The sequence below is a fragment of the Neolamprologus multifasciatus genome, chromosome 23 (genome assembly GCF_963576455.1).
Source record: "Neolamprologus multifasciatus chromosome 23, fNeoMul1.2, whole genome shotgun sequence".
Lineage (NCBI taxonomy): Eukaryota > Metazoa > Chordata > Actinopteri > Cichliformes > Cichlidae > Neolamprologus > Neolamprologus multifasciatus.
Window position 1 is genome coordinate 27,201,574 of NC_140460.1, and position 22,124 is coordinate 27,223,697.

The following is a 22,124-nucleotide window of genomic DNA, read 5'->3' on the forward strand; positions in this document are numbered from 1 at the left end:
TAGGCACCACCAGGGAATGAGAAAATAAGATTTAATGGTCATCTGAGCGCGGGTGAGCCCAGACAAAATAAGATTTGAGTGTCCTCTTGATATCAAGCCTAGAGCCAAAGTAGATAACAGATCAAAGTTCGAGAGTAACAGGAAACATAAATTCACTGAGAAGATGATGGAGGAGAGACAAGAGAGGGGGAAGGGTGGATGCTGGGTGTTGGACGTGGAAGAAAAACTGGTGTGAGGTTAGACTGTTAAGTTAAAGGCATGAACTATTTTGGGTTAGCCTCTTTTTCTTTAGCCTGTACGGGAAAAGCTGCTTTGGATGGATTTCTTTCATAGACATTTTAAGACTTTTGCCAATGCAGTGTGTTGTGTGACAGATCCTGTAGAATACACAACTGCCAATGAAATAAGGCTTTAAAACATTAATTAAAAATGCAAATTTGGGGATTCCAATTTTTGGTTATAGTTACTGGCTTTTGCCAGCATGCAGATCATAAAGATCGTCAAACTTCAACTTTACAAGAAAATAAAAGTAAGACTCAAAAGCTTCTCCTTCCTAAATGTAATTTCATTCAAACTCATATCAATAACAGACCTGCCTGGAGCTGCTGCACCCTGGTATTTGTCTGCACTGGGCTGGCCATCTAATGCTGGCAGGACTGGGAACTGTCAACAAGTAATGCCACTCTCCTCTCCTGCTGCTGTGCATGTGTCGGCTCAAATGATGATGTGACTCTAAAGCTAAGATGTAAAGAGAAGTATAATGTGCCTTCAGTACTGCTGTGTTCTCCAGTGTATTATCATTTAAATATGTTAGCTGCTCTCTACACTTTGTTATGATTGGTTGCTTATGCCTGGAATCAACATACAGACATGCTAACAAGGTTAAAATGCATCATATTTGTCAGAAGGACTCCAATCGTTTTCACAAGTCAGTATTGTTATTCAGAAACTCACACAATTTTTTCTTTTAGAGCCGGATGAATCATGCAGATTTACATAATAATTTCATGATAAAAATGAATTTTAAAGCACTAACAGCACGAACTAACTGCTTTTTTAAACGTCTGCTGTGGGTGTTGATGGTCGTTTTTAGCAATTTACACAGAAGCACACACACAAAACACACACAAGCATTCACAAAAGGAGTAATAGAGAGTGTGTTTGTGCGATTGTTGCTTGGCTGGCTCTCTTGCTCTCTGTCATACCTGCTCACAGGGTCCCATTTATCAGGTGCTGCAGCACGCACATTAAACAAGTGTGTAAGTTTATTGAGACAGATGAATGTTTAAGAATAGAAAGAGTTATGGCAGTGCATTTGTAGGCTGGGCAGGCTTTGGCACAACATACAACAAGGGACCACCCAACCTAACCACTGCCATTCCTCATTTGTAACGAATAATGTGTTTTTAACGGTTGCAGGTGGGGTAACAGAGACATGACAAAACCTTGGCCTGACATAAACAAGAGAAATTATTTTGTATGGGATAAACGTTCGGAGACGATTGTGCTGAGCAGAAGAAAAAAAAAGATGCTTTCAGATAAATTGCTGCAGAGAAAAAGTTGAGCTGTGAATAAAAACTTTGGCAAAGCCCACACCTGACTGCACAAAGATATAAGCATTATATTTGACTTAACTTTGGACACAAGGCCCCCGTACTTAGGGCGGCCGAGATATTATTAGCAACAGATTTGTTGAAGCAAAACCAGAGGTGTCACTTCAAATATGTCCACACAGAAGCAGTTAAGAAGTCGTCTTCCTTTTCAGATGATTTGTCTGGCTCAGCGAGAGCTTCATTAAAATTGAGAGCATATGAGATGGGAGAGGAGACAAAGTATTATTTTTTTGCCTTAATTATGATATATGGCCTCATTAATTGTTATACAGCTTCAGGGGAGATATTCAAGGAGGTGGAGAGTATTGTTGCAAAGGAGGAGTGGAGGACGAAATGGAGACTAAGAGGGGGAGAGGAACATGTTTGAGAGATTTTTAAGCGGAAGGAAAGAAAATGTAAATACGAGCAGGTGTAATTGATGAGTCTGGGGGCAGTTATATGAAGTAAGGCTACAGCTTAAATGTAATTTGCTTAATTTATAAGTTTAAGGTCAATTTAAATGTTATATATTGAAAAGGACACAAATGTTGAGCATCTGGCCAATAGTCATCAGGGATTTTATGTCCAGCAATGGCACAATTAACAAGATTTTAGAAAGAATTTAGGGAGATAGCTGTGTCTCCAACATGTAACAGAAATCTCACTTAGAGTTGTTGCAAGAAAATAACGAGAGTGCGAGAGTAGAGGTGGGCGAATCCATCCAAATATTGATAGCAACACTGGTATTGGATCGATACTAGTGGGACAGGATCAATACTTATCCACAGTTTGTGGTTGAGTATTTTCAGATTGGAGCAACAGAAAGAAATGAAACCCTTTATAACAGTTTTGCATGCTCCTCTTCCCTCTTGGTCTTTATTTCCTGTTTCCCTCCTTCACACCTTTGGAAGACAGGGATGTGACAAAGACCTGACGCAAACAACACCCTGCCACAAGGCAGAAGTAAAAATTGTTAGTCGTGCTACAAATTAGGGCTGCACAATTAATTGAATTTGAATCTTGATCACAATTTTGAAATCCTACAATTAAATCAGCAGTACTGTGCTCCACCACTAGAAAAGTAAGGCAAAGCAAATCATGCGCTCCATAAATCACTGTCTGCATGTGTCAGTCCAAGCTATTTACCTAAGCTTGGAGTTTCCTGATTATAGCTCGAACCAGTGACGTCACAGTAGTTTTCAGTTTTATTTGTCATATGCAAGTTAGCACAGGGTCAACATTGCAATGAAATGTATTTGATGAGCAGAAGACAGTCACTCAGCAGAATGGTACAGTAGAAGAAAAAAAAAAAAAATATATATATATATATATATAAATATTAGGGGTGCAACGATACTTTGGTGTCACGGTTCGATATTTTTTCGATACAAAAATGTTCATGCCTTTTTAATTTGTCATTTATCAAAATTATAAATATATATTTTAACTCAAAAGTACAGTTTTTATATTTAATGTTGCTGAAACGACAAAATAAAAAAAATAAATAAATCTGATTGAGGAATAACTCATCTTTGGAAAAGAGAGTTTATTACAGAGAAATGTCTCTTTCCAAAATAAAAGCTATACTATACGCTTCTTCTGGGCTATATTCTCAGCAGCATATTAAACATATCAGGTCCCCATAAGGAGAATCATGTGCTAACGGCTGTCTAAATGACTCGGGTAAAGTTTGTAGCATGCGTGCTTGTTGTTTTTGTCTGCTTTGCACTGGGATGATGTCGGAGTAAATGTGCAGTCATATTCGTTGTGTTCCCACTAGTGCTGTCAGCGTTAATCTCATTAAAATGACATTAACGCCATAACGCGGCAAATCTCCGTTAACGAGTTACCGCGGATCGCCCCGTGCGTGGGGCTGGACGGCGTCAACACGTTAACGAGCTAAATGCGCTAACGCACTAGTTCCCACCAATTGAGCATTGCGTGGCACATCCGACACACTGTTTAACTTTTGTCCATGACGCGCTTACCTTCAGGGTCAAACTTCACATGAAGACCAAAATAGTTCCAAATGCCAGATCTGAATGAGGGTGGGGGAGGTTCAATTTCAGGTAGCGTTGAGGCAGTTGCCATGTTGCAACGAGCTTAGCTTCTGTCTTGCTAGCTTGCGCTGCGCTCAGTGGATCTGCGCTCGACAGTGCAGCCTAGGCGGAGTAGTCGAATGCAGATCCACTGAGCGCTCAACACAGACAGCATCGTCGGAAGAAAAGTTGATAAAATAAATAAAAAATTTTGTATTGTTCGACACATATGCGTACCGAACCGAAAGCACTGTATCAAACGGTTCAATATCGATACGAGTATTGTTGCACCCCTAATACATATATGTACACACTAGTGACTAAATAAAGAAAATCTTAAATAGAAATGTGACGGGGGGCGGCAGATGTGATATTGCACAGTGGCAGGAATGAGCAGCATTACAAACTGAACAGTACGTAAGTAGTAAGTAGTAGCAGTAATAAGTTTTTTAGTGGCAGTTGTTACAGTATTACACTTTTTTCTTTTTTAAATATAAATATCAGTAAAGTGGAGTGACCAGTGCAGATTATACAGAGTACCTGTGAAGCTGCAGGGTAGCTTCTGAGTGCGTTCTGTGGACTGTGTTGTGTGTGTTTAAGTATTGTGGTTGAGGTGTCGTATGGCTTGATGGTAGAACCACTACAACACTACAAGACTACAAGTCAAGACAGACTCCTGTAACGTCTGCCAGATAAGGTAAGACAAGGTAAACAGTAACAGTAAAAGACAAATATGAAACAGATATTAGACCGCCTCTCAATCACACACCTTTTCAGTCTGCCTACGTCTGATTGGACCAGTGGAGGCTTTTAGCAATACAGTGTATGTTTCCAGTAAACATGGTGGTGAGTAACAAAGGCTTCGAGATAATGGACAAACAGTATGTTTTGCACTTGCACAACATTTTGCAAGGAAAAAGGAGAGGGATTTCACAGCTGCTGAACACTTGCTGAAAGACTCAAGTTTGCAGCACAAAGTAAAAATGTAAAAATTCATTTTTTTATGGTTATTCTAAGAGCTGCTGAATTTAAGAGAATATGGAGGACTCATTTTATTTGGATGCAATGATTTGGACATGCAGGAATGCAGCACATCGTGGTTGTGAATGCAGTGTTTTGTTTACATGACAGCTCAGTAAAACTGTTTTCCTCACTAATGATCATAATAAATAACTCAGTGTGATCTCAGTGTTGATCACAATAATCCTGATAATCAGTTTAGCCGTCATCGTTCAGCTCTCCGCTGGGCTGAGCTTCATATTTTGTAACCCACATTTTGTACTGTCTGCTTGACCTACTTAATAATATAAAGAAAAAATAAAAGTCAAGAGGTTTTAGCATTTTGATGGCACCCACCTGTAATTTTACCTGTAATACTCGTAACCCATCGCCCACTTAATCTAACAGCATGATGAAAATAGGGCATTCATAACAGATGTGCAAATAGAGGAAAAGAAACAGGGCACATGTGGAGAAATGAAGGAAGATGGGCTGGAAAAGGGGGCAAGAGGGAAGGTACTATTCTGGTTTGTAATGAAGGGCAGGATTTAGCACCAAAAACTGCAATCGGGGTGTTTCGTTCTAATGAAAGGATTCATTAAAACTGCTGGCGCTGTAATTGGTTTGGTTGCTCTTGGGGAGAGAGTTACTGTCACACTGATAACGGCAGGGATAAAGATCTGCAATCTTTATTTCATGAAATTGTGTAACTGTGACTGCGAACCTTTAAGCCTTTTGCCCAAAAAAAGAAAAAAAAAACCTACCTAGGATTTGCTCTTCTCTCCTGGACAACGTTGTCAGACTGTCAGAGGTGGCAAAAGCGTGTGTGTGAGAGAGATGGAGTCACTGAATATTTTCTTTCATTTACTTACTGTTTAGTCTGTTTGGTAATTATCATATCCACCATCTGTTACAGAGCATATGATAAGTGGGAGAAGAGTTGGTGGTGCCAAGAGGAGACGGAGGGAGAATGGGAGCACAAAGGAGAGACGTACAGAGGGTGAGGGTGGGGTGGGGGGAGAAAGACGAGGGACAAAAGAAAGGAGAGGAGAGCGTGACCGTGGCAGCATGTGCATCCACCTGTGTTTGTTTATGTATGAGCGCGGCTGCTTGTATGCATGTGTCACTGAATACATTTATGCATGAGTGTGTGTGTGTGTGTGTGTGTGGCATGGAGGGTGGGTGCGGCGGGTACGCGTAGAGCTATTAATAGCCGCTCCCTCACCTAGCTGTTAGCAGTGTGTTTACCAGGAACCGAGTGGGATCATGGAAGTCCCAGCAGACTGAGCTCTGCCTCACAGCATTATGTCACAGCTCTCCCCTCCCCACCGCCTCCTCCTCCTCTCTCCCGCTGTCTTCTTCTATTCTTCCAGGCTGAACGGGCTTCCAAACATGCCCATAAATAGTTAAAGTCTCTCTGCACTCGTTGCCTCAGCAGATCAAGAGCCTCCTGCCAAATTGGAAACCATGCCACGGTTTGAAAAGGCAGACTGTTGGAGGAGTCATCATTCACAGATGAGCTGATTATCATGACACATACACAGTGAATGATCTTTTATTGGGGGGGTGGGGAAGATGGGGTTGGGAGATGGTTACACTTGGTGGCTTTCTTTAATTAAACAAGGAAATTTAAGGAAAGTTGATTTCATATTAACTTCTAGCCATGATTTGAGTCTTTAACTAACATCGCAAAGGATAGCTGCGCAACAAGCACCTGCTTCTCTTCTGAGAATAACAGAAAATCTAAATAAATGTAAAAAAGAGTAAATAATCCCCCCCCCCCCGCGCCTCCACAAAACCTAAACAGTTGTGTCATCAGACTTGTGACCAAGAACATACAGTAACCTTAGGAACAAAAAGACTGAACCTCAACATGCATGGTTTAATGCTGTCCATGTTCCTTTCCCACTTGCACGATGTGGCTTTCATGATTACCAGATTTTCTGGATCCAAGGAGCAGACATGACAGCACTGAGCAAGTTTAAGGGTTTTATTTACAAATCCTGAATCTTTCAAAAGCTGAGTGGAGAGATTGGAGACCGGAGCTGAAACACTAGACTGTATGGGCAGATGTGGGTAGTTTAGATCCCTTGTTTGGGGCGGGAGAATGAATAATGAAGAGGGAGATGGCTGTTTGAGGGCAGGATGTTAAGCAGGCAGGTTGGAATCCAAAGTGGAGGCGGCAGACTGCGAGGGTAAGACGAATTGAATCTAGCTCTGAATGGAGAGCTCCACAGGAAGCTGCAGGTAAGCTATGCATGTGAATCCACTGGAGAGCAGAGCTGAAGGAGAAACAGGAAACAGGAGCTCCAACTTTGCTAAGATCGAACACAGGGGAAAAAACATGGAATCAGTTTACCACCATAGTGGCTGGGACGAACTGTGATTCTCAAACACAGTTGGAGGTACATACACCACCCTTGCTTAATAGAACCAAATACATCACAGTCATTGTTCTTCTAGTGGGAATACAAATAAAAGAATATTGTACAAAATGAACACGTCTTACTTTCACCTTTACTACCATCTGTTTATTCACTGGTGTTATCTAAGACAGAGGTCAGACTTGGCACTCAGAGTGATTTAGAAACCAGAAGTAGAGCGTTCATTAGTCACATCTGGTCATGGCAAATTACTAAAAGCCAATTTGTCAGCATCAGTGAACCTCCAGACCTGACTGCGAGCTCCCAGAGATGATTCATTTCTTCCACAGTTCTTATAGTAAAGCTCCTTTCTGTAGCCCCTGTTTCACTATTTCAAGAGGTACAACTGATATCCATGTGTTATAGTTGTTACTGCATCATCATAACAATGTTGGTCCAACATTGCAAGTGACCAATTATGTAATTGTGATGTCATAGCTTTGGAATGTGGTGAGAAAAGAAGAAAAAAAATGCTTTTGTTAATCAAAACCTCATTTCTGGAACAAATGCTAACCACTTCAAGCGTTTTCTTTATTTGTCTATGAAAATGTAACAAATATATTATCAAGTTAGCTTTGCTGTTAGCCGGATTTAGGTCACTCATGTTGTTTTGTTTGTGATAGTTTCTAATAGCATTAGCTAACTTCTCAGCTAACGCTTTCTGAATGCTCAGACAGCATGGCTGGTCAGTTGCTGATGTTATTATGATGATGTAGGAAAAAACAGCAACACATATACAAGAGTAGAATTAAAATTCAACTCATGTATATGCAGCATCTGAAAAACAAGATGCTGAACCGTTCAAACGGCACCCGAAACATTTTGGAACATATCTCAACCAGCTTGGACATCAACATCACATGGACCAGTGGACAGAGAAAATTTGGATTACAAATGCAGGCACATGTGCTGCCAACTGTCTGAATGTTAAATAATTAAAAAAACAGAGATGTTATTTCTTGTATTTGTTTTTCTTCGAACAAAGAATGGTAGCATTTTCAAATGAGACCTCTCAGAAATTCACGAAGAACAGACAGTTAAAGCTTTGCACACAGTGTTTCTAATGCTTTGCCTCTATTACCGAACCTGACTGAGAATGAGAACTATTTTTAGCCCATGAAAAGCAGCTTCACGTGTTACTTGAAATGAATTTCGAATGAGTGGGCCCCCTTTGAAGCTGCTTCAAACAGCCTCCTACAATACTTTATAGGAGATGATAAAACAGGTTCTTCTCTTGTAGACTGAAGATGAATAGATGCAGATGTGGCGAAATAAATTATCAGATGAGCATAATGTGTCTTATTCAAATTAAAATTAAATTAACCCAAAAAGGACAAAGCATTGGATCAGAAATGCTCACATAGTACAAAACACACAGAGCAACAAAAGCAAGAAAGTTTTGAAGAAGGTCGGGCTGCACAACCAAGATCTGCTTAATCTGCAGATGATGTGCTTCTCAATCATAGTGATTAACATAAATGGGTCTGTCTGTGCAAATCATACTGGCAAATAGATTGTGCTTGATGAATAAGTGGGTGAATTTAAATTAGCAGCATGTGTGTTTACATGAGTGGGTGTCTGTCGCTTTGTATTAGAGAGGACCAGCGGAGCCTGGGGCATAGCAAGATGTGATCATGGGTACAGTATGATGGTTATTTATAGGCATATACACCAACCATTGAAACTAATGACAGATGAAATGAACTACATTAATCATTATGACATTGCAATGTTCTGCGGTGTACTTACAGACGTCTACTTAAACACTCTGGCAGACTAACCTCAGTCCCTGCAAAGACTGAAGATACTTGTGCTTTGCTGTTTTTATTACACTTTACTGCCAGTATTATTCAGTCACCTATCCAGATCATTGAATTCAGGTTTTCCACTCACTTCCATGACCACAGGTGTATAAAATCAAGCACCCAGTCATGCAGACTGGTATGGGCTCAAATTGTGGTCATAAATATGTTGTACTTGTAAATCAGGATTTGTATGTGTAAAAAGAATTTGTGTGTGCGTAAAAAAAGATTTGTGTGTGGACTTAGCCAAAAAATATGTGTGAAACTCTGCAGTCAAGTTACAAGTACGAATTTTGAACCTGTTTTTCTTCCTTTCATCTGATTGGCCAATGTCATGTCAATCACAAATTAACTATCCAATCAGAGAACAGGTGGGTTTGGCTGCTGGAGGTGTGCTTTATGGAGCTTAAGGTCCTTGAAGGGAATAAATGCCCTTTTACATGCCAGCCCAGCGTTTCATCGCCACAAAGGAAAACACAGGTTTACGTGCTTAATACAGGGACCTCCAGAGCCTTTTCAACAGCGCTGCGGACCTGGTGGGGGTCTCAGTATTGTCATTTTCTTCGTTATGAATTAGCATACATGTTTTTATTGAATATTTGAAGAACCAGCAAAAAAAAAAAAACTCTTGTAGAGGAAATAAAGTCAGAGATAGAAACAACAAGGAGCAGGTGCATCTAGTACAGGTAGAGCTGCTGCAAAAACCCACAGAGCTCAGCAGCCAGCGCAACAAATTCTGGATCCTTGGCTTTTAGTTAGCAGTTAGCATTAGCAGCACATCCTGCGTCCGATGTGAAAGGACCTTTATGCTGCGCACTGTGACTCACAGCAATGGTCCCGGGTCAGCCCTGACTTTGTGTTAAACTAATCCTAAAGTAATAATGGTATTTCTAACCACTGATATACCACAACTTTATCCGTTCAACAGCTACTGAAAGTTTGGGGACCTAGCTGCTATCAGATATTTACATAGAGATCCTCCAGCTTCAAACTGTATTACCCTTAAATGACCTGCAGTTCAAAAAAGTGCCCCTCCTACAGTCAAACCCATCTGTTCTCTGAGTGGATAGTTAAATTTGTGATTGACATGACATTGGCCAATCAGATGAAAGGAAGAAAAACGGGGTCAGAATTTGTACTTGTAACTTGAAACTAGAGCTGGGCGATAGAACGATAACGATATGTATTGCGAAATAACTTTTTCTCGATAGAAAAATGAAACTATTGTGATAGACCTCATCTTTCTCTATCTTCCTCTCTTATAAAAAAGATGAATGGCCAATACAAGTTAAGTAGCACAGAGCCGGACCAATCACAGCCGCAGCGTGATAAGCAAATGGATAAGCATGTTTGCATTTCTATGTTTTATTTATCCAGATGAGAATATTATTTGCGAATCATTAAATGGTTTTCAATTCTTTAAAACTCTGAAATGCATGTGTTGCAGATTGGCTATAATCTAATCTTTTATAAACCACCATCTCCCTCTGGATGCAGTTAATAAGGTGTGACAATAGTTTAATATTACTAGTTTCTTTTTTTTTCCTTTTTCTTTTTAACATACAATACCAATGCAATACAAGTTAAGTAGCACAGAGCCGGACCAATCACAGCCGCAGCGTCACGTAACTTGTTACGTACAGCTCAAGTGCCAAGCCGCACATGTGTATTTGTTTGGGAAGCAGCCAGCCACCGTGCGGCTGGGTAATGGAGGAAATGAGTATGCCGACTAGAGAAAAATCAACCGAGAGCTTGGGTGACCAGGTTACCGAAGAAAACACAGATGACGGTTCCAATGCCGGAGAGATTGTCGAAAGGAAAGGCCAGAGAAGTTCCATAGTGTGGAGGTATTTCGGCTATTTGAAGTCTGACAAAAAACAGAGTAACGCGCACTGTAAATTGTGCCGAAAGCATGTTCCCACAAAGTCTGGATATACAACAAACCTTTTTTATCACCTGAAGCAGTGCCACCCACTAGAGCACGGTCAATCTCTGACTGAAAGCGCTAATTCGTCATCGAAAACAACCAGGGGAATCCCTGCGAAGCAGCAACAGTCGGCTACCATATGACAAAAAAGTTAAGAGACATAGCAACATAACGAATGCCATAGCTTACTCTCTTGCTAAAGACATGCTACCAATAAACATGGTCGAAAATGAAGGATTCAAGCTGCTAATTAAGGTAATGGATCCTCGTTACCAACTCCCTGGACATAAACATTTCTCTCAGACAGCGCTTCCAAAGCAATATTATATAAGTTAATCAATTTTGTCTCTTCTTCTGTAAAATAAACTAAGATTTATTTTTAGAATTAATATTTTGTTTCTAAGTGGAACTGATAATTTAGTAGTCTGTTTTGTTTGTTCTATTTTGAAACTTAAATGCTTTAGCGGCTACTTTTTGTGTAGTTTGTAATATTTGCCTTTATTTTGCCTAAACTGAAGCCTCATTTTAAGTACATCTGCCCTGTTGAACTTATTATGGGAAATAAATATTTAAATCAAAACAAGCTGCTGATTATTTCACATTTTACTTGTGAGCAACAGCACATTTAAATCCTACATATATAGTTATTTGGCTTATCACCTGAAATGAAAAAAGCATATCGTGATATGAAAAAAATCTTATATCGCCCAGCTCTACTTGAAACTTGAGTGCAAAGTTTCACACATATTTTTTGGCAGCAACTCAGCCACAAAGTTGTAGGCCACATAAAATCAGAGTGGGGCTGGCAGAACAATCAAACTGTCAGATGATATTTAGCTGTCAACAGTATAGCTGTATCTGCTATAGATCTTAAATGAATATCACTGAAGTCGCTTGAAGTCATAATATTTAACAAATCTTCAAAAAAAGAGGTCTTTGCATGTAATTATCAGCTAACAGCTCAAGGGTGATGTGAAAAACAGCCAATATCCTGCTATGGTCATCTCAGGTGCTCACCTGTGAGCGTATAAGCCCCACCCACCTGGTGATTAAACCTTTAGTTGTAGTAGTAGTAGTAGTAGTAGTAACCTAAAGTAGCTGTGAATCATGCAGAAAGTATGACCGTAATAAAAAATAACGATTTAATGATTCGTGATCATGTCGAGTGATCATCATGAGAGGGAGGTGCCAGGCTGTTTTGGCTGTCTGTGGTTCTTCCACATGCTACTGACGACCCTGTTTGTTAAAGGAGTAATGTGTTAATGTGTGTCAGACTTCAAACATCCGATCAAATGAATGACACCAAACAAAAGTCAGTAGCAGCATATTGTGTCTGGCACTGGCAGAGATGATGTGGCAAGTTTTTCATGAGCACAGCTCTGCTGCTCGACCCATAAATGCATGATCCTTACAAATGTGGCACCATTTAAGGGGAAATAAACAGGTTTTCCAACGGTATAGCTTGTAATGCCAAGAAGCATTCTGACAACAAATAAATAATCAACCAATTTCCTCACAATTTCCTTACTTTTTACTCTGAGTTTATTTGACTTCTTCCTTGCCTGGTGCATGTAACCAACATAGCACTTACTCCGTTCACCGCCACATTTTCAGAAAGGCCAGAACAGAGTTAAAAGTGAGCTTGTCTTTGTAAGCTGGTGTAAATTTCCTGTCATGTTCTTGTGATGGAGTAAACCCAAGAAATGCGGTTGTTTTATTTGAATTTGACATGCAGACCCTCCAGAGTCCCAGTCACACAAGCAATCAGTCCATTCATCTCCCACCAAGACAGACCAGGTAAACAGAAAAAGAAACTAAATCAGGCAACAAGATGCCTTTTATTTATATGAAAACTCATAAAATTGGCTCCACGTTATCTGTAGCTGTCACAGATGTATGTGCTCTGTCGGAACATTTTGTGCTCAACCTCCCCTGTATTTGCCATCATTTAACATTCAGCATGACTATTTTAGTAGATTTTTCTATCTGTACTCTTTAGTCAAGCATTCGAAAGTCTAGTCGAGCACACTGCAGTAAAATCAGTCGGAAGCTGCTTCACTTCACCAATGCAGAGCTGAGCAGAAGACGAACGCACACGCATTCAGGCAGAAAGGATCCTCTTCATGATGCAGATGTATCTTTATTCTTTAGTTTTTTTTTCAATCTGAATCAGGTTCATGAATAATAAATGACAACACATTGAGAGTTGGACAGATAAACAAATGCAATCTGTAGAGAGATAGGATGAAAGTGACAGATCAGAGGGATGTGAAAAAGAAAAAAGAAAAAAAAGAAGAAAGGGGGGAGAGTGTCATTAAGACCATGAGTGATGCTGTGAAAAACTGGACTACTCGGCAAGGAGATGGAGGCAGGGATTTCAAGGCATAAAAATAAGGACGAGATAAGCTAAAAGTGCGAGGGGGAAGATTAAGAGAATTGAAGCTGCAGCAGACAGTAAGATGGAGCGGGTTGACGATGGGGAAGAAGCATGAGTGGGAGATGAGCTCCACTTTTGTGTGAGAAAGCAGTCAGAAATGAGCGAAATCATTCGCCTAATCCTGCTTCTGGTTCTTGATTTTATGTCTGATGTAATGACAGGACGATTTGGGTTTCACGATTGCCCCGAAATCGAGAAAGAATAGCTGCTTAATAATTCAAACCCCTTTTCTCATTTGGCACTCGTTGCCATTACTCAAAGGCTTCCTCCTTCCGATATATTCACATCTTCTTCCTCTCACTTTCTTCATTCCTTCTATCATTGCCTTGTCCACTTTAAATCAGAGAGAGCAGAAACATTAAATGTTATATAGTGCCTTTAGCCCTCGCTCTAATGGTTGTTAATGGAAGCTGTCTTTCTCTCTTGCACAAAACAGTGTTGTCCTTTTTTATTATGCACAGTGAGAGTGGATGGGAGATAAGAGGTGAAACAGACACTATCATCTTTGTCACAGGTACAAACACTGGAAGCTTGATGCAAGACGTAAAGGGGAGGAGGAAGGAGGAAAGACAGAGTAGTTTATAAAGCATTGAGCAGAGACAGAGCTTGTTGGTGTCCCAGTGTATGATAATTCAATAGAAATATGGAAATATGGAAGCGTAGAGGATACTTCAAGGCAGTCATCAGCATTAATTGACCTTTCTGTACTTTTGGGGCGATCGTGGCTCAAGAGTTGGGACGTAGTAATCGGAAGGTTGCCGGTTCGAGCCCCGGCTTGGACAGTCTCGGTCATTGTGTCCTTGGGCAAGACACTTCATCCATTGCCTACTGGTGGTGGTCAGAGGGCCCAGTGGCGCCATTATCCGGCAGCCTCACCTCTGTCAGTGCGCCCCAGGGTGGCTGTGGCTACAACGTAGCTTGCCATCACCAGTGTGTGAATGTGTGTGTGAATGGGTGAATGACTGGATGTGTAAAGTGCTTTGGGGTCCTTAGGGACTAGTAAAGCGCTATATAAATACAGGCCATTTACCAGGCCATTTAGCTAGAAGTGTTAACCGATAATTTTCATTGTTTTTTTTCTATAAAAACAAAACAATACCTAATAAAAATGAATGCATGAGGACAAAAACTATGACAAAATTGACATACTTAGAATAAAGACAAGATTAAAATGTTCTGGAGAGACAAGTTTGGAAGTAGTCCAATCAGAAGTAATCTCCTTGCGCATTAAAGCTAGAAGTGCTCATGCTCCCTGTTTCTCATGAAAACTCGACCAAACATCAGAGCTTGGGAGGAAGAGCAGACTAAACCTATGGACACATTTGATCCATCCATCCATCTTCTTCCACTTCATCCGGGGCCGGGTTGCGGGGGCAGCAGCCTAAGAACAGAAGCCCAGACCTCCCTCTCCCCAGCCACCTCCTCCAGCTTATCCGAGGGAACACCAAGGCGTTCCAAGGCCAGCCGAGAGATATAATCTCTCCAGTGTGTCCTGGGTCTGCCACGGGGCCTCCTCCCGGTGGGACATGCCTGGAACACCTAACCCAGGAGGCGCCCAGGAGGCATCCTTGTCAGATGCCCGAACCACCTCAGCTGGCTCCTTTCAATGTGGAGGAGCAGCGGCTCTACTCTGAGCCCCTCCCGGATGGCTGAATATCTCACCCTATCTCTAAGGGAGAGGCCAGCCACCCTTCGGAGAAACCCCATTTCCGCCACTTGTATCCATAATCTCGTTCTTCCGGTCACTACCCACAGCTCGTGGCCATAGGTGAGGGTAGGGACGTATATCGACCAGTAAATTGAGAGCTTTGCTTTTACACTCAGCTCTCTCTTCACCACGATGGACTGGTGCAGCGTCCGCATCACACCAATCCGTCTGTCGATCTCCGGCTCTCTTCTCCCATCACTCACGAACAAGACCCCGAGATACTTGAACTCCTCCACTTGGGGCAGAAACTCATCCCTGACCCGGAGTGGGCACTCCACCCTTTTCCGGCTGAGAACCATGGCCTCAGATTTGGAGGTGCTGATCCTCATTCCTTCACACTAGGCTCCGAACCGTTCCAGTGCAAGCTGGAGGCCCTCACCCGATGAAGCCAACAGAACCACATCATCCGCGAAAAGCAGAGATGAGATTCTGAGGCCACCCAAGTGAAAGCCCTCCACTACTTGGCTGCGCCTAGAAATCCTGTCCATAAAAATTATGAACAGAATCGGTGACAAAGGGCAGCCCTCATCCCTCATCGGGAATGAGTCCGACTTATTGCCAGCAATGCGAACCAAGCTCTTGAAACGGTTGTATAGGGGTCAAATGGCCCATGGCAATGGGCCAGACACCCCATACTCCCGTAGCACCTCCCACAGGACACCCCGAAGGACACGGTCGAAAGCCTTCTCCAAGTCCACAAAACACATGTAGACTGGTTTGGCAAACTCCCATGCGCCCTCAAGTATCCTTGAGAGGATAAAGAGCTGGTCCAGTGTTCCGCAACCAGGACGAAAACCGCATTGTTCCTCCAGTATCTGAGGTTTGACTAGCGGACAAACTCTCCTTTCCAGCACCCTGGGATAGACTTTCCCAGGGAGGCTGAGGAGTGTGATCCCCCTGTAGTTGGAACACACCCTCCGGTCCCCCTTCTTAAAAATGGGGACCACCACCCCGGTCTGCCAGCCCAGGGGTACTGACCCTGATCTCCACGCAACTTTGTAGAGGCGTGTCAGCCAGGACAGCCCTACAATGTCCAGAGCCTTCAGGAACCCGGGGCGGACCTCATCCACACCAGGGCTCTGCCACCAAGGAGCTGTTTAACTGCCTCAGTGCCCGCAAATTGGCGGGTCATCCCCCTCATCCCCAGACTCTGCTTCCTCCTCGGAAGACGTGTCAGTGGGATTAAGGAGGTCCTCGAAGTATTCCTTCCACCGCCCGACAATTTTCTCAGGTGAAGTCAGCAGCGCTCCGCGAGCACTATACACAGTGCAGGTAGAGCACCGCTTTCCCCTCCTGAGACGCCTGACGGTTTGCCAGAATCTCTTCGAGGCAGTCCGAAAGTCTTTTTCCATGGCCTCTCCGAACTCCTCCCACACCCAGGTTTTTGCTTCAGCCACTGCCCGAGCCGCATTCCGCTTGGCCTGTCGATACCTGTCAGCTGCCTCCGTAGTCCCACAGGCTAGCCAAGCCTGAAAGGACTCCTTCTTCAGCCAGGTGGCTCCCTTCAGCTCATTTGGTTCAGAGGTTACCACCACGACGACCACCTTGCGGCCGCAGCTCAATGCAGCAGCTTCGGCAATGGAGATGCTGAACATGGTCCATTCGGACTAAATGTCCTCAGTTTTCCTCTGAATTCTGTTGAAGCTCTGCCAGAGGTGTGCGTTGTAGATCTTATGGACTGGGGCCTCTGCTAGGCGTTCCCAGCACACCCTCACTATGTTTTTAGGTGCACCGGGTCTGTCCAGCGTCCTCCCCTGCCACCTGATCCAACTCACCACCAGGTGGTGATCAGTTGATAGCTCAGCCCCTCTCTTTACCTGACACATTTGATGTTACGGAAAAAAGGTTCCTTTGTAAAGCACGACAAACTTTTATACGTTAGAGTCAGTCTAGAATAATCTTTAGATGCTCACGTTATGAGCTAAAACTAAAAGTCAATGAGTAAAAGTGAATCAAAGTTTGCTGTCAGAATTAAAACTGCCAGCATGTAGTCTCAGATTGATTTACTATAACTTAGAAGTGAGGTGCTCTTATAGAGACAAGTCAAAGTGTTCCTAGATTTAGAAACAACATTTATTAATCATGCAAAGTGGAATAAATGACATCAGAAATGCTACATACATGCTACATACATACAAAACATTTTACCTACACACTAAACATTTACCCTTCCTCCATTGGAGACTTTCGCACGACAGCTTAACGTCTCCTTCATAATCTGTCTCTCTGCTTATCACTGACTTTCTCTCTCAGCCTGCTACCACATACCAGAGAGTGTCAGCTGATGATATTGATTGATGGGACATATAACAACAGATAAGATTCATTAAATGGACCAATAACATCTGAGTGAAATAAAATGAACATACATGCCAGTATTTCTGAGGTTTTCCCCTGATTTACATTCATTTGACCTACAACTGCTAGATCTTATTGTCCACATACTGTACAATTTGTCACCTAACTGTAGGATTTGCATGACCAAGGGTTTGTGCAGTGTACAGAACTGCCCTAATACTGTGAAAGAGTATTTGACTAAACATTTAAAGAATTAGAATGAAGCATTTGTGCAGAAAACCAATGGCTTCCAGTGTGTTTATTTTTTATTTTTTAAATTTAGTTATTTCACGGAATGATTTACATTTTCTTACGCTTGATATAAATATGTGCCATTATTATTATTATTATTATTATTATTATTATTATTATTATTATTTATTTATTTTTTTTTACCAGCACGCTTTTTCCACTTTGGCCAGAAACACACATATGCACAAAAACACACCTGCATGCAACAGACAGATTTTGGAGGAGCATGAAAGAGTGCCATTCTGATTAAGTTAATTAATTCCCCTGTGGCGGCGTGCCGAGATAGAGAGTAACTTGAAACACGCCCAGAAAACAGATAAACACACACACACACACAGACACACACACACACACACACACACACCAGCCTTATGCAGCTCTATTTCGCTTTTCTTTGTCACAAGTCAGAGAAATGAACAATCCAATCGCATGAAACCTTTTTTTTTTCTCGTGTACCTTTTGATTTATTCTCAGCTTCCTGAGGTGAAAGGCTTAAAGAGGCAGTAAGTAATTTCCATGAGGATAGAAAGTGAGCTGTAGATTACAATAAGTCTCACATTAGGATGTATAAAATATAATTGTTTTATTGGCAACACAGAGTACTGATAGTCGGTAAAATGAGAAACACAGGGCAGCATGATTATTTCTGAGAAAAAGTCAAGAAAACTCACAGGTGAAGTTTTTTTTTCTTTACCTTGAAGTTTTAGTTTATAACATCTTCAAGAAACAAAAAAAAAGACCAAAAATATGTAAATAATTAGACTCACAAAAATCTAAACTGCCAAGTGTACAAATTGAATCCACCAGGAGTAACAAAATTATTGCAGATTGGAAGAAATCCTCTGCAGGGGATTCATCTGTGATTTGAGTATCTGTGATATCTCTGCTTCAAAAGTATAAAAACCCTGGCAGAGAACAACAGTGTCGTCTCCTTTCTCTTCCTTGATTAGTACTAGGATTCAATTAAAATACTGCTGTTTCTTATGCTCTCATTTATGCTTCAATTGCTGTGGTAGGTGGTGCCTTTCTTCTCCTTCCGCTCTCTTGACTTTAAGCATTGGAGGGTTTTTTTCATCATATCTTTAGGGTGTTAAATAATCTAATAATGATAAAGTATAACTAGAAATTGCAGGGAGAGTGAGTGGGTTGTGGCATGTAACATACATGCACTTCCAGATCTGACAGTGGACGTTCCTGCTGCTGAATGAACAGAGGAGGTGCTTTCCCTCCTGCAGCGGAGGAGGAATCTGGATGGATGTGGGCGGCATGCATGAGATGCATGAAAAATTTAATAGCAAATAAAGGATGCAGCTGGGGCACACACCTACACAGAGGCATACACACACTCACACACTACTTGTGTGTTTGCTATGGATGTTTACATTTCAGAAGAAATCTGCCTGTGTGTGTGTGAGTGAGTATGTGGGAACAGTGAGAGTATACATATAGTAAACCACAGCTATATGTATAGAGCATAGAGACCATACAGCGTGGCCTACATAGAGAGACTGTGAGTGGGGTTGAGTGGCGCTTTATTATATGCTCATCAATATGCTGTTGATTGAGTCTCTGAGAGCCACTCTAGCATAACTTACTGATTGTACACATGCACAAATGAAGCGCAGTAGATCCACTGAATCTGTCACTTCTATTCAGATTCTCATGTTATACAAGTACAGTATACAATAGAGGAAACTCAGTGAATCCAAGTTGAATATTACTGAATATTTCCATCCATTTTCCCTGGTTATCCAGGTAGGGTCATGGGGGTGCTGGAGCCTATCCCAGCTTCCATGGGGCGAGGGGCAGGGTACACCTTAGACAAGTCCACAGTCTTATCGCATTCAAGCACACATTCACACCCACAGTCAGTTTAGAATTAGCATTTAAGTTAACACACATATCTTTACACATGGCAGGAAGCAAGAGTATCTGGAGAGAACCCACCCAACTGTGATTTCCATTCGACCTAAATAAACAGAATGTTCTGTGCAAAAGTCTTGGGCCACCCCGTATGTTTTTAAAAAAATATATTTTTCTAGGAAAATGGGTCAGTGCAGTCATTTTCTGAAACGTGCAATCCAATATAAAAGGCAAAAACAGAGTTTTACAATTTCAACAAGCTTGAAAGTCAATATGTGGTGTGACCACCTTTATTTTTCAGCACAGTCTGAATCTTTGTGAATAGCGGTGTGCACCAAAACCTCACAACTGCTGGCATAAGTTGTGCTTTGGTATTGTTTTGGCATGTCGTGCATCTCTGGATTTTGGCAGCCTTGTATGGGTCGCGTGGCCAGATTGAAAACACAAGTGTGCGATCCTGTGACTTTTTACCACCATTTCCCAGATTAAACAGAGGGAAACGCTTATTTTTTTCTTCCGGTATCGACTTCTTCTGCTCAGCGGCGCTGATGTGCAATTTTTGCTTGGCTGGGTACACCGATCATTCACGACAGTATTGCAGTGTGTCTAACAAACTCCCAGGCCCAGTAAAAATGTTTATGGGGATGTGGTGATGTCACAGTTGGCACGCCTCACAACCAATGCGACAGCTATTAACAAGGCACTGGGAGAAGTGAAAGACATCAGGTGACAGGACTACAGTGGTCAGTGGTATAAGAAACTTCTGGGTAGCAGGGGCTGAAGAAAAAGCAAGGGGATTGTCCGCTGCTAAAGTGATAATGTTGCTCTTTCACACAGATGAACAAACACAACATCTGCATGTATGGAGCACTCCAATGTTTTTTATTATAGTAGACTAGAGTACCATTAAATAAACAAATAGCTTACGTCTTAGTTCTGAGGATCCATTTTCTCATTCACAGTTTCTAAGATATTCATACGTAAGTTTGAGGCACACACTAAAAGAAACACCACGTCTTTCACAAACCCGAGCATTTCCACTGTCTGAGGAATTTTCTGCTGTGAAAGTACCATAGCAATCAATGTTTAATGCACACTGACGGTAAAAAGAGAAGCTGAGCAAGCAAAAGCATAAAGGGCTGAAGGACTGTGGCTATTAATCGCGAGAGAGGCAATAAAACTAAACAAGTGAGGGGAGCTCAGCAGTTTGGAGTGGTGGATTGATGATCTGTGTATGGGAGCAAACACTGTAATTAGATGCATTATGCATTCATTATTTGTTGTGGTCACGTTGAGAGAAACATGTATGAGCATTCAGAAACTCAAACCCTCCCCAGCAAGAGTCTAATCGGCAGTCGGGGTGTTTTACTGATAAAATCAATTCTCTGAATAATCCCCCCATCCTTCATCTGCTTTATACCTCCTCCTCCTCATCACTCTTTGCAATCTGTAATTCTCTCCTCATATTCCTGCATGTAATTACTGTTTTGGCATTATTTCACTCACTCAAGCTGACACTTTTATCATTCACTTGTTCACACTCTCTCATGCAGACCCCGTCTCACTCTTTCTCCACCCCCACCACCATCTCTGTACTGCAGGGTATTATGTTATATGGGTGTGTCTTCCCCCCCGCGTCTGCCTGCAGTGGAGAAAATTTCCCCGGAGGCGAACAGATGCAGAGACAGACTGAGCAGTGCAGCATAGTAGCTGTAAGGCAGTGATCCATTAGGCTAGTTTTATGGGCATTTAAATGAGGAACGCTGCCATCAACAGTGAGTGTGCTAAAACTTAATCAAAAGTTTTTATACTTTGAAGAGATCGTCTTCCAGCCAAACTACTTGAGGGTTGTGTCTCAGCAGCTTTTAAATCAAGCCGCAGCTCTCAGACTCAGTTTTTTTTTTTATTTTTAAAAACTTGCTTATGTAAGTAACTTTTTGTTTTTTCTCATAGAAAACATAAAAACCACAGAATCCATTAGAACTCACTACAGCTTAAAAGGCTTTTGTATCATATAGTAACTAGGGGATGCCCCGGAGCATGCTTTCATAGGGCAAGATTACATAAGGAAGAGGAGTTCAGGTCATTCTAAAGGAAGGGAAACAGGAAGAAAAGGCCGAGATATGCCAAATTACACAAGAACTGGACTGAAAATCAGTGACAACTATAAGTGTCTATAGATATCTGTAAAGCACGGTGGAGGCTTTGTCATGGTTTGAGCTGCATTTCGGCCAGTAGTGTTGGAGATCGTATCAAAATTGATGGAACTGTGAACAAAGAAAGTGCCACCAGATTTTGATCTAGATACTTTTCAAAGATATAAAACAGAATAGAATAGTTCTTTGTTGTTATTGTACATGTACAGTTAAATTGGGGGTGCTCCACACCAACTGTGCAGGAAATATAAATAGTAAGACAGGAATAAATAATAAACAAAAGGAATTTGTATAAAACTAGAGGAAGGCACACATTAAAATGTCAAGTTGCAAAGTCCTTGAATCCAGCGCAAAGGACTTAGTTTCATCTTTAAAGTCTGTGTGAGTGGCCTGAGGGATGAGGTTTACTCAGACCATGGTTCATATTGGTGTATTTGTGTGTGTGTTTGGGGTCTCCTGTGATGGAAGATCAAAAGATGGCTTCCAGGGGTGGCAGAGGGAAGCCAGTGATTTTTTTGGGGTGGTGTTAATTACCTTCTGCACAGCCTTCCTGTTCTCAGTAGTGGCCCCTGCGTACCAAACACCCAGG